This window comes from Artemia franciscana, chromosome 8, assembly GCF_032884065.1.
Source record: "Artemia franciscana chromosome 8, ASM3288406v1, whole genome shotgun sequence".
Lineage (NCBI taxonomy): Eukaryota > Metazoa > Arthropoda > Branchiopoda > Anostraca > Artemiidae > Artemia > Artemia franciscana.
Genome location: NC_088870.1, coordinates 54,100,276 through 54,112,083, shown reverse-complemented (window position 1 = coordinate 54,112,083; position 11,808 = coordinate 54,100,276). Strand labels below are relative to the sequence as shown.

Here is an 11,808-nt window from a genome sequence, read left to right as displayed (position 1 = left end):
TGAGGGTAGGAGTGTACAAACTATCCAACATTTGTAAATTAAATCAGTCGAGAGCAGGAAAGAGCGATTAATACCAGGTTTTTATCATTGAACCAGCTTAAAATTGAACAGAGTTACATACAAACCATATAACATACACAAATAAAACGACTTAGAAGTAGGGAAAAGTCGTTAATAGCAGGTCTGATTTTTGAATCAATTTAAACTTGAATGTAGGAATGTACAAACCATCCAAAATTTAAATTAAAAGGACCTAGAAGTAGGGGAGGTCGCCCATTACTTATAGCATATTTAATTCTTGAATCGGTTTAAAAATGAACACAGATAAGTAAAAACTATCCAAAATATCAAATTAATACGACTGGTCACTTTTCAGAAAAGTTGATTGTCTATCAAAGTGGAATAGACTACAATGGTTGTTCACAAAGGAGCATGAGATTTAGAATAGAAAAGAAAAACAAAGTGAAGGAAAAGTGTTATATTTCATTGATTAAGCAAATTCTTACACACTATCACTAAAATAGCATGGCTCCTCCTCTAATAGCATCATGATAGTATTTCCAATATGCCTTCCTATTTGTCAGTCCTTTGCAGTACTGGAAAGGGGTAGTCAGAATTTTTTTTTCCACTAGTGCTTGGGAGGTCAGCCTCTTGGACGAGTCTTATTAATTCTTCCTTCAAATGCAATTTTGGGTAGTAGGGCTGGGGACCCACACCGGATGTGTCCTAACCATCGAATGGGATGCTTTCATCCCGATCTCTACATTCTAAGCGTTTTCCAAGATTTCCGGTTTCACCCTCCAATTCTACCAATATCACCGGATCCGGTCAAGATTAAAAATAAGAGCTCTGAAACACGAGATCCTTCTGAATATCAAATTTCATTAAAATCTGATCACCCATTCGCAAGTCAAAAATGCATATTTTTTTCCATTTTTTTCCGAATTACCAACGCCCCTAAAAAGAGCCAATTCAGTAAGGTTATGTCAATCACATATCTAGGACTTGTGGTTATTCTTCCCACCAGGTATCATCACGATCTCTCTAGACTACTCTAAGCGTTTTCCAAAATTTCCGGTTTCCACCTCCAACTCCCCCAATGTCACCGGATCCAGTCAGGATTTAAAACAAGAGCTCTGAGACACGAGGTCCTTCTAAATATCAAGTTTCATAAAGATCCAATCACCCGTTCGTAAGTAAAAATACCTCATTTTTTCTCATTTTCCGAATTACCAAATTAGGTCCCCCCACAAAAGAAAAATTAGGTCCCTCCTTTGTTCACAAAGGAGCATGAGATTTAGAACAGAAAAGAAAAACAAAGCGAAGGAAAAGTGTTCTATTTCATTGATTAAGAAAATTCTTACACACTAATTAAGAAAATTAAGAAAATTCTTACACACTATCACTAAAATAGCATGGCCCCTCCTCTAATAGCATCATGATAGCATTTCTAATATGCCTTCCTATTTTTCAGTCCTTTGCAGTACTGGAAAGGGGTAGTCAGAATTTGTTTTCCCTATTGCTTGGGAGGTCAGCCTCTTGGACGATTCTTATTAATTCTTCCTTCAAATGCAATTTTGGGTAGTAGGGCTGGGGACCCACACCGGATGTGTCCTAACCATCGAGTGGGATGCTTTCATCCCGATCTCTACATTCTAAGCGTTTTCCAAGATTTCCGGTTTCCCCCTCCAATTCTCCCAATATCACCGGATCCGGTCAAGATTAAAAATAAGAGCTCTGAAACACGAGATCCTTCTAAATATCAAATTTCACTAAAATCTGATCACCCATTCGCAAGTTAAAAATGCACAATTTTGTCCATTTTTTCCGGATTACCAACGCCCCCAAACTCTCCCAAAGAGAGCCAATCCAGTAAGGTTATGTCAATCACGTTTCTAGGACTTGGGCTTATTCTTCCCACCAGTTATCATCACGATCTCTCTAGGCTACTCTAAGCGTTTTCCAAAATTTCCGGTTTCCACCTCCAACTCTCCCAATGTCACCGGATCCAGTCAGGATTTAAAATAAGAGCTCTGTGACACGAGGTCCTTCTAAATATCAATTTTCGTTATATCCAATCACCCGTTCGTAAGTTAAAAAGACCTCATTTTTTCTCATTTTCCGAATTACCTAATTAGGTCCCCCCACCAACTCCACCAAAGAGAGTGGATCCGTTCTGGTTATGTCAATCACGTATCTAGTACTTGTGGTTAATCTTCCCACTAAGTTTCATACCGATCTCTCCACTAAGCGTTTTCCAAGATGTCTGCCCCCCCCCAAATCTCCCCAATGATACTGGATCCGGTCAGGATTTAAAACAAAAGGTCTTAGTTACGAGGTCCTTTAAAATATCAAATTTCACTAAGATCCAATGACTCGTTTGTAAGTTAAAAATACCTTATTTTTCTAATTTTTTGAATTAATCCCCCCCCCCCAGCTCCCCCAAAGAGAGCAGATCGGTTCCAGTTATGTCAATCACGTATCTAGGACTTGTGCTTATTTTTCCCACCAAGTTTCATTGATCTCTCCACTCTCAGCGTTTTGAAAGATTTCAGGTTACCCCTTCAACTCCCCCCAATGTCACCGGATCCAGTCTCAACATTTCCAAAAGTTTAACCTTAATACTCTTAGCTTTTTAAAATGTACCTGGAATCAAACACCCCCTACTTTCCTGGTGATGAATCCTGCATTGAAAAAGAGCAAATTGCATAATTTACAATCCTTACCATGGGGGCTGTGAGGGATATTGCATCCATGATGATAAATTTGCGAGACCTTTGGACAGTTTTGAACAAAATTGCCTTTTCAAAATTTTGATAAGTGATGAGAGAAGAAAGCATTTAGAAAGAGCGGTGGACTGGTTGCCCTCTGACAGTTCAATATCCCCTGCAATTGTCAGCTTAATACACTTTGCTCTTCCTCAGACATTGATGATATGTCTTTCTGACAATCAGCACGAACACATCGTATTTTATTACGTTTGGCATCCCTCTTCAGAGCTGTGGGGGTTTATGTCATCCCAATAGGGTTTGTTAGTTCAAAATTGAGTATTTCGAACAGCATACCTAATTCAAATTTTGATCAAATATTTTGGATAAGGGGCAACTAAAAAGGGCATGGAAGGGACTTGGCGGCCCTCAAAGCAATTTCCAGCATCCCCCTCAACATGTCTTGAGAGTTTCAAATCAACATCCTCCGTCATTCTTCAAATGTTGTAGATCCTCCTTTTTGATAAAGTGGATGCACATACTGCCTTTTGAACTAATATGACATGCCCCTCAACATTGTTCTCAAACTGATAGTCGACAAATTGTTGTGACAGCTGAATCGTGAGTTTGCTGAATTCCATTTTCTTTTGCTAATTTTAAAAACATTTTCTTAATGTTTAATCCACAATTATTGAACACCTGGTAGATTAAAGGAAATACAATCTTCTTTCCAAAAAAAATTACATCCCCTCCCAAAAAAAAACCCTCCTATAGAGACAAGATTTTGCTATGAACTATGTACAAGTTTGAGGAATTGAAGATTAAAACAGTAGTGACCCCAAAATATGATACATAAAAAATTGTACATTACTACATATAGGGGGGGGGGTGTAGTGGGCTATCACTTTAAATGAAAATACATCAATTTTCTTAATTGAAAGCAGGTGTGTCGAAAAGTTGATTTTTTTCAATTAAGGTGGAGGAAGAAAAAAATAATATCGAATTCCCTGGAAAACCATAGACAACATTTGGTAGACCTAGGGCCGCCCATTGGGACTAGTTCATTGTCTTGGGTATTTTTGGATTTATCATAGGCTACTGGCCTTTGTGGCTGGCTGTGTTCCTCATTTGGCTTTTGTATGTGCTCCCTTTTACTAGATTCCTTGGACCTCATTGAAAGCCACGATGAATCTATGACTCAGTTTTCAAATAAATTGAGTATATCTGAATAAGTTCGAAATTTTTGTTGACGGTATTGTAACCTTTATTCATACGCTCAATTTTTTCACCAAGAAAAACAAAGCTGTTTAACATCTTTTCCCGTGTTTGTTTGAACCATATCTCGATTTTCTTTTTATAGAAAGCAGGGATGCCCAATTATTATTTTTTTTTTTTTTTTAATGTAAAGCTTAGACGGTATCATATCAAGGTGGTATCCAGAGAGGGGAGGTGTAGGGAGTATTATGTTTAAGTGATAATACCTTAATTTTTGTTGAAAGCAAAGATACCAAAAATTTAATTATTATTTTGTATTTAAGGCAGAGACAGTATCCTATCAAGGTGGTATCCAGAGCAACGAGATATGAGATATGGTAGGGAGTGGTCGTATTTAAATGATAATTTTTTTGTTTAATTGAAACCCAGAATGTTAAAAAGTTAATTATTTAATATAAAGCTGAAACGGAATCCTATCAAGGTGGTATCCAGAAAGGGGTCGGGGGGGGGGGGGGCTATCATTTTTAAATGATAATGTCTTTAAATGATAATAACTAGTAGCTATTAGGTGGAGTATCCTATGGAAGCATACTGTCAATGAGTAGAAAAAGTATCCTTTCAAGTTAGCCACCGCCAAAAATTCTTGTGTATTTATTTATTTTTTTTTTTTGTCTCATTTGTAAAACCTCTGTCTTCTATTCTAGCAGCAAACTACCCTAAAATTTGTTACTCTGGGAGCAAGGTAGCCTATGTAAATTAAAGTATAGAGTGATCATGCCATAACCCAGAAATATGGTCAGCAGTTAGGGTGTTTCTCTTCTCTGTGCTTATTCTAGATGGCTCCTTAGTGAGAAATTGGCTGTGCCTGTTATAACACAGAAAATAAGTACGGTACTGCAAGCTCTGCTTTGCATCACCAGGCAAAGAAAAACACAGCAGTGTGTTTCCTTTAATGAAGAAATACTTGTCGTCTAGCACAACAAACCTGAGGATACATTTCAATACATATCATGCTGGGAATCATGAGGTCAAGTCAATCCTTGCACAAAAACTTCAGGGTCCAGTCAGAGCAGTCAGTTGCTAAATTATTCTCTACTTCAGCACCCAGAAGAGGAAATATTTCTCTTAGCCACAAGAATAAACACGTGGTTCGTCAGAGACTTTAGTGTTCCAGAGACTGTCTGCTATTTTCCTTCCTTGAAGGACCAGGTTCTGGGACTTTGCAGTCAGTATGACATGGTTGCTGACAGAAAAGACCTCCCTAATTCTCGAAATACTGCCAAGGGTGGTATTGATGACGTTTATGCGTCATTGCATTCTGCTGTTCTTGAGGATATAAAAAACGCCATAGGGGGGCATGATAATCTGGCATTTAACATTTGGACAGATCAGTACTGAAAGCTGTCATATCAAGGATATAGACTACTGTTTTTGACAGCTGAGTTTGAGATGAAAATTTACACTTTTTTAACTATATGTTTTGGAGCTGACCAGCATACAGCTGAAAACATCAGGGAAGAATACAGGCAGGTAGTAAAGACATTCAAACTTTCCGGCAAGACCATTGAAGTGGTTTGAGATAAAGGAGCAAATGTGAAGAAAGCTTGCCAACTTTAAAGGGTTTCTTTAGGGACTATTTAGGCCATGGCTTACACAACCTACTGATGGTTGATGGATTTCCAAATGTACAGAAGATTGATTATTCGATCACAAGATACTGTCAGATCACAAGTGCACTGAGATATAGAGGACTAGAACAGGCAAGGGAGTATGAACTCAAGAACGAAATATCAAAAGAACAACTCTCTGAATGAAGTGATAGATGTGTGCAACTAAAGCTCTCCTGGATAGTGTTATTGCCAATAAAGCTGGAATATACGGAGTTCCAAAAAGAATAGACGAAAGACTGTTGGTCCAAGATGACTAGGAATGGAAGTAGCTAGGTGAACTTGCCACATTTCTAAGCGTTTTCAGCAAAGTTATGGAGGTCATGGAAGGGGAACTGTACCCTATACTTGGAGTAGCTATACTTTGTAGAGCAGAATTTGAAGAGCATTTTGTGTACAATGTGTCAGATTCCACAGCAATCAAGATCCTTAAGTAAAGCTGGAAAGAGAAGCTAAACTTCAGGTTTCCTATTGAAGATTACATGATCAGTGCTGGATTACTTGACTGAAAAATTTCAATTGACAGGGATCCAAGAGAATTTTTTGGTCAAGCTTACCCAGCTGCATGTCAATAAAGAAGATTCTTTGGTTTTCATGCAACTGCCAGCAAACAGCAGTGCAAAATGTGCACTGGAGGAGACCTCCTGTTTCTGTATAATTCCAACAAAAGAGAAAACAGATGCTGATATGGACATGGAAGCTGCTGAGACAACTACAATTGATTCAAAGTCTAGTTTTACCAATATTGAAGTTTTTTCTCACTCCTAAGACATTAGCATAAAACAACAATCTGGATTTACCAACTGCTTTCAAATCAAGGCACAGCAATTGAAGGTATCCCATGTGGTTCTGAAGAATTTTCTTTTAAGGGTATTTGTTTTTTGATTATTTTTTTTTGTGAGAGCCCTTCATAAATGGGAATGTAAGCCAAGGAACATAAAATGTGATTTTACATTCTGATTCAGAGCAATTTATGAAAATGTCAATTTGTTTCCTTTTCAAGCTTTTCAGATAACTCAAATCTCAAATTCCCTTGGTTTGGATTTGCCATATCCAAAACCCCCAACCTAGCTGCTGCTAAAGTAAGCTGCTTTATTTGAATTTTTCAAAGTTTAACCTCTCAGTCTTAAGAAGCAGCTTACATATTCAAGATTTGTCCTAAACTAGACCCCAGGAATCTATGGTATCAAGTTTTTTATAGAAAACTAAATTACCTTTTCAAGCTGTTGAAACATTACAGCCCCTTTCTCTAGCCTTAATGTTTTAGCAATAATTTAAATATTTGAACTCAAAATTACCTTTGACACAAGGAACCTACACATTAAGTTTCATTAAGAGATCTTTTCTTCTTTTGAAGTTATCCAAAACCCAGTTTTCAAGACTGAAAGCCTAGAGGAAACTTTTAAGAACCAAATAAAATTATTGAAGAATAATTTTTATCGTCCTTCAAAAGAACTATGCAGTAAGGTCGTGGAAATATGGCATATATTTTATGATATTTTCAAAAATGTTGAAGATTAGCAAAAAATATATAAAACGCCTTTTAAACCGTCGATTGTTGAAAAGACGTTATACTTTTGACTGTGGGGGAGACCTGTACTTAACGCTTTAGGTCTGTAAAACTCGTGAAAATTTGGTTATAATAGATTTTGAGTTGATTGTAAATCAAAAGTAACTCTAAAACAAAAGAGGTTATAGCATTAAGCGTTAATTATTTATAGCATAAGAGCAATAGCATTTTTCAAAAGCTTACTATATGAGTGGGATTGAATATTAAACCTATTCCAATTTTTGGAATAGACCCTAAAACTCTTATTTAAAGATGCAAACCAGTGTTGTCAGCTATGTCATACCACATCTGAAAACTTATAAAATTATTGAAAAAACTTAACTCGAGTATAGAATATGAAAAATAGATTCTTAAGAGTGTCGAAATTTTAGTTATTTTAGAAACACAGCATAGAGGTCTGAATCGAAATCCTATGGGCATAACAGTAAAATTCTACGGTTGAATCATAGGGTTTCATTGTCGCGTGACACATCCGACATCGTTTATTGCTTGATAGCCAATGATTAACGCAGGGGTGGGGAATAAGTGCATGCATGGTAAGTGCAAACAAACACTACTTAGGAACAGTAGGGAAATTTTTCCCTACTGCCAAGAGCTAAGAGCTCATATGGCACTTGTGACGAGGCGAGAAGAGCTAAGAGCCAAGAGATCATATGGTATGAGCTCTAACAAAATTCTATGAATCAATAGATTGATTTTAAAAAGAAAATAAGAGGCTTAATGCCGGTCAGGATTTAAAATAAGAGCTCTGAGTCACGATGTCCTTCTAAATATCAAAATTCATTAAGATCCGATCACCCACTCGTAAGTTATAAATACCTAATTTTTTCGAATTTTTCCTCTCCCTTTAGCCCCCCAGATGGTCGAATCTGGAAAAACGACTTTATCAAGTCAAATTGTGCAGCTCCCTGACACGCCTATCAATTTTCACCGTCATAGCACGTCCAGAAGCACTAAACTCGCCAAATCACTGAACCCCTCCCCCTACTCCCCCAAAGAGAGCGAATCCAGTACGATTCTGTCAATCACGTATCAAGGACATTTGTTTATTCTATCCACCAAGCTTCATCCCGATTCCTACACTCCAAGTTTTTTTCCAAGATTTCCCCCTCCAACTCCTCCCAATGTCAAACGATCTGGTCGGGATTTGAAATAAGAGCTCTGAGACATGAATTCTTTCTAAAAATCAAATTTTATTAAGATCCGATCATATATTCGTAAGATAAAAATACCCCAATTTTCACGTTTTCCAAGAATTCCAGTTTCCCCCTCCAACTCCCCCCAACGTCACACGATCTAGTCGGAATTTAAAATAAGAACTTTAAAGCACAAGATCCTTCTAAATATCAAATTTCATTAAGATCTGGTCACCCTTTCGTAAGTTAAAAATACCTCAATTTTTAAAATTACCCCCCCCCCCTCCAATTCCACCGAAGAGAGCAGATCCGGTCCGGTTATGTCAGTCACGTATCTTAGAAAGGTTTTTATTCTTCCTATCCAGTTTCATCCTGATCTCACCGCTTTAAGTATTTTCTAAGATTTCCACCCCCTCCCCCAACTGCCACCTCCCCCAATTACGCTGGATCCGGTTGAGATTTAAAATAAGAGATCTGAGTTACGAGGTCCTTCTAAATATGAAGTTTCATGAAGATCCGATCACTCCTTCGTAAGTTAAAAATACGTCATTTTTTCTTATTTTTCAGAATTACCCCCCCCCCCCAAATAGATCAGATCCGTTCCAATTATGTAACTCACGTATGTAAGACTTCTGCTTATTTTTCCCACCAAGTTTCATCCCGATCCCTCCAATCTAAGCGTTTTCCATGATTTTAGGTTCCCCCACCCCAAACTTCCCCCAACGTCACCAGATCCAGTCAGGATTTAAAATAAGAGCTTTGAGACACGATATCCTTCTAAATATCAAATTTTATTGAGATCCGATAACCCGTTCGTAAGTTAAAAATACCTCATTTTTTCTAATTTTTCAGAATTAAGCCCTCCCCCAACTACCCCAAAGAGAGCGGATCCGTTCCGGTTATGTCAATCATGTATCTAGAACTCGTGATTATTTTTTCCACCAAGTTTCATCCCGATCCCTCCACTCTAAGTGTTTTTCAAGTTTTTGGTTTCCCCCTCCCAACTCCCCCCCCCCAATGTCACCAGATCTGGTCGGGTTTAAAATAAGAGCTCTGAGCCACGATATCCTTCTAAATATCAAATTTCATTGAGATCCGATCACCTGTTCGTAAGTTAAAAATACCTCATTTTTTCTAATTTTTCAGAAATAACCCCCCCCCCCCAACTATCCCAAATAGAGCGGATCCGTTCCGTTTATGTCAATCATGTATCTAGCACTTGTGTTTATTTTTCCCACAAAGTTTCATCCCGATCCCTTCACTCTAAGTGTTTTCCAATTTTTAGGTTTCCCCCTCCCAACTCCCCCCCCCCCAATGCCACCAGATCCGGTCGGGATTTAAAATAAGAGCTCTAAGACACGATATCCTTCTAAACATCAAATTTCATTGAGATCCGATCACCCGTTCGTAAGTTAAAAATACCTCATTTTTTCTAATTTTTCAGAATTAGAAAAATACAAGATAAAGAAAAATACAAGATAATAAGCACTTGGTATTAACCAAGTGACATATAGCAATCGCCAATTCTGTCGGTCTGTCTGTCGGTCCCGGTTTTGCTACTTTAGGCACTTCCAGGTAAGCTAGGACGATGAAATTTGGCAGGCGTATATGGCAGTATCTAGAATAAGCACAGAGAAGAGAAACACCCTAACTGCTGACCATATTTCTGGGTTAAGGCATGATTACTCTATACTTTAATTTACATAGGCTACCTTGCTCCCAGAGTAACAAATTTTAGGGTAGTTTGCCGCTAGAATAGAAGACAGAGGTTTTACAAATGAGACAAAAAAAAATAAATACACAAGAATTTTTGGCGTGGGCTAAACACGTGCTAGGACGATGAAAATTGATAGGCGTGTCAGGGAGCTGCACAATTTGACTTGATAAAGTCGTTTTCCCAGATTCGACCATCTGGGGGGCTAAAGGGAGAGGAAAAATTAGAAAAAATTAAGTATTTATAACTTACGAGTGGGTGATCGGATCTTAATGAATTTTGATATTTAGAAGGACATCGTGACTCAGAGCTCTTATTATAAATCCTGACCGGCGTTCAGCCTCTTATTTTCCTTTTTAAATCAATCTATTGATTCATAGAATTTTGTTAGAGCTCATACCATATGTTCTCTTGGCTCTTAGCTCTTCTCGCCTCGTCACAAGTGCCATATGAGCTCTTAGCTCTTAAACCTAAAACTTGGAAAACAGTTAGAGTGGAGGGATCGGGAGGAAACATGGTGGAAAAATAAACACAAGGCCTAGATAGATGATTGACATAAATGGAACGGATCCATTCTCTTTGGGGTAGTTGGGGGGGGGGGGGTATTTCTGAAAAATTAAAAAAACGAGGTATTTTTAACTTACGAACGGGTGATCGGATCTCAATGAAATTTGATATTTAGAAGGATATCGTGGCTCACAGCTCTTATTTTAAACCCGACCGGATCTGGTGACATTGGGGGGGGGGGAGTCGGGAGGGGGAAACCTAAAACTTGGAAAACACTTAGAGTGGAGGGATCGGGATGAAACTTGGTGGAAAAAAAACACGAGTCCTAGATACATGATAGACATAACCAGAACGGATCCGCTCTCTTTGGGGTAGTTGGGGGGGGGGGGGGGGGTTAATTCAGAAAAATTAGAAAAAATGAGGTATTTTTAACTTACAAACGGGTGATTGGATCTCCATGAAATTTGATATTTAGAAGGATATCGTGCCTCAAAGCTCTTATATTAAATCCTGACCGGATCTGGTGACATTGGGGAAGTTTGGGGTGGGGAAACCTAAAATGATGGAAAACGCTTAGATTGGAGGGATTGGGATGAAACTTGGTTGGAAAAATAAGCAGAAGTCTTGCATATGTGATTTACATAATTGGAACGGATCCGCTCAATCGCGGGGGGGGGGGAGGGGTAATTCTGAAAAATTAGAAAAAAGACGTATTTTTAACTTACGAAGGAGTGATCGGGTCTTCATGAAACTTCATATTTAGAAGGACCTCGTAACTCAGATATCTTATTTTAAATCTCAACCGGATCAAGCGAAATTGGGGGGGGGGGCAGCTGGGGGGGGACCGGAAATCTTAGAAAATACTTAAAGCGGTGAGATCAGGATGAAACTGGATGGGAAGAATAGAAACCTGTCTAAGATACGTGACTGACATAACTGGACCGGATCTGCTCTCTTGGTGGAATTGGGGGGGGGGGGGGTGGTAATTTTGAAAATTGAGGTATTTGTAATTTACGAAAGGGTGACCAGATCTTAATGAAATTTGATATTTAGAAGGATATTGTGCTTTAAAGTTCTAATTTCAAATTCCGACCAGATCCTGTGACATTCGGGGGAGTTGGAGGGGGAAACCGGAATTCTTGGAAAACATGAAAATTGGGGTATTTATATCTTACGAATAGATGATCGGATCGTAATGAAATTTGATTTTTAGAAGGAATTCATGTCTCAGAGCTCTTATTTCAAATCCCAACCAGATCTTTTGACATTGGGGGGAGTTGGAGGGGGAAAT

At 38.3% G+C, this 11,808-nt stretch overlaps 1 protein-coding gene across 1 annotated transcript in view; it reads right to left on the bottom strand.

The window, feature by feature from the left end:
- Positions 1-11,808, bottom strand: part of LOC136030568 (uncharacterized) — a 58,752-nt gene that overhangs the window by 15,320 nt on the left and 31,624 nt on the right. The gene's annotated exons all lie outside the window — the stretch shown is intronic.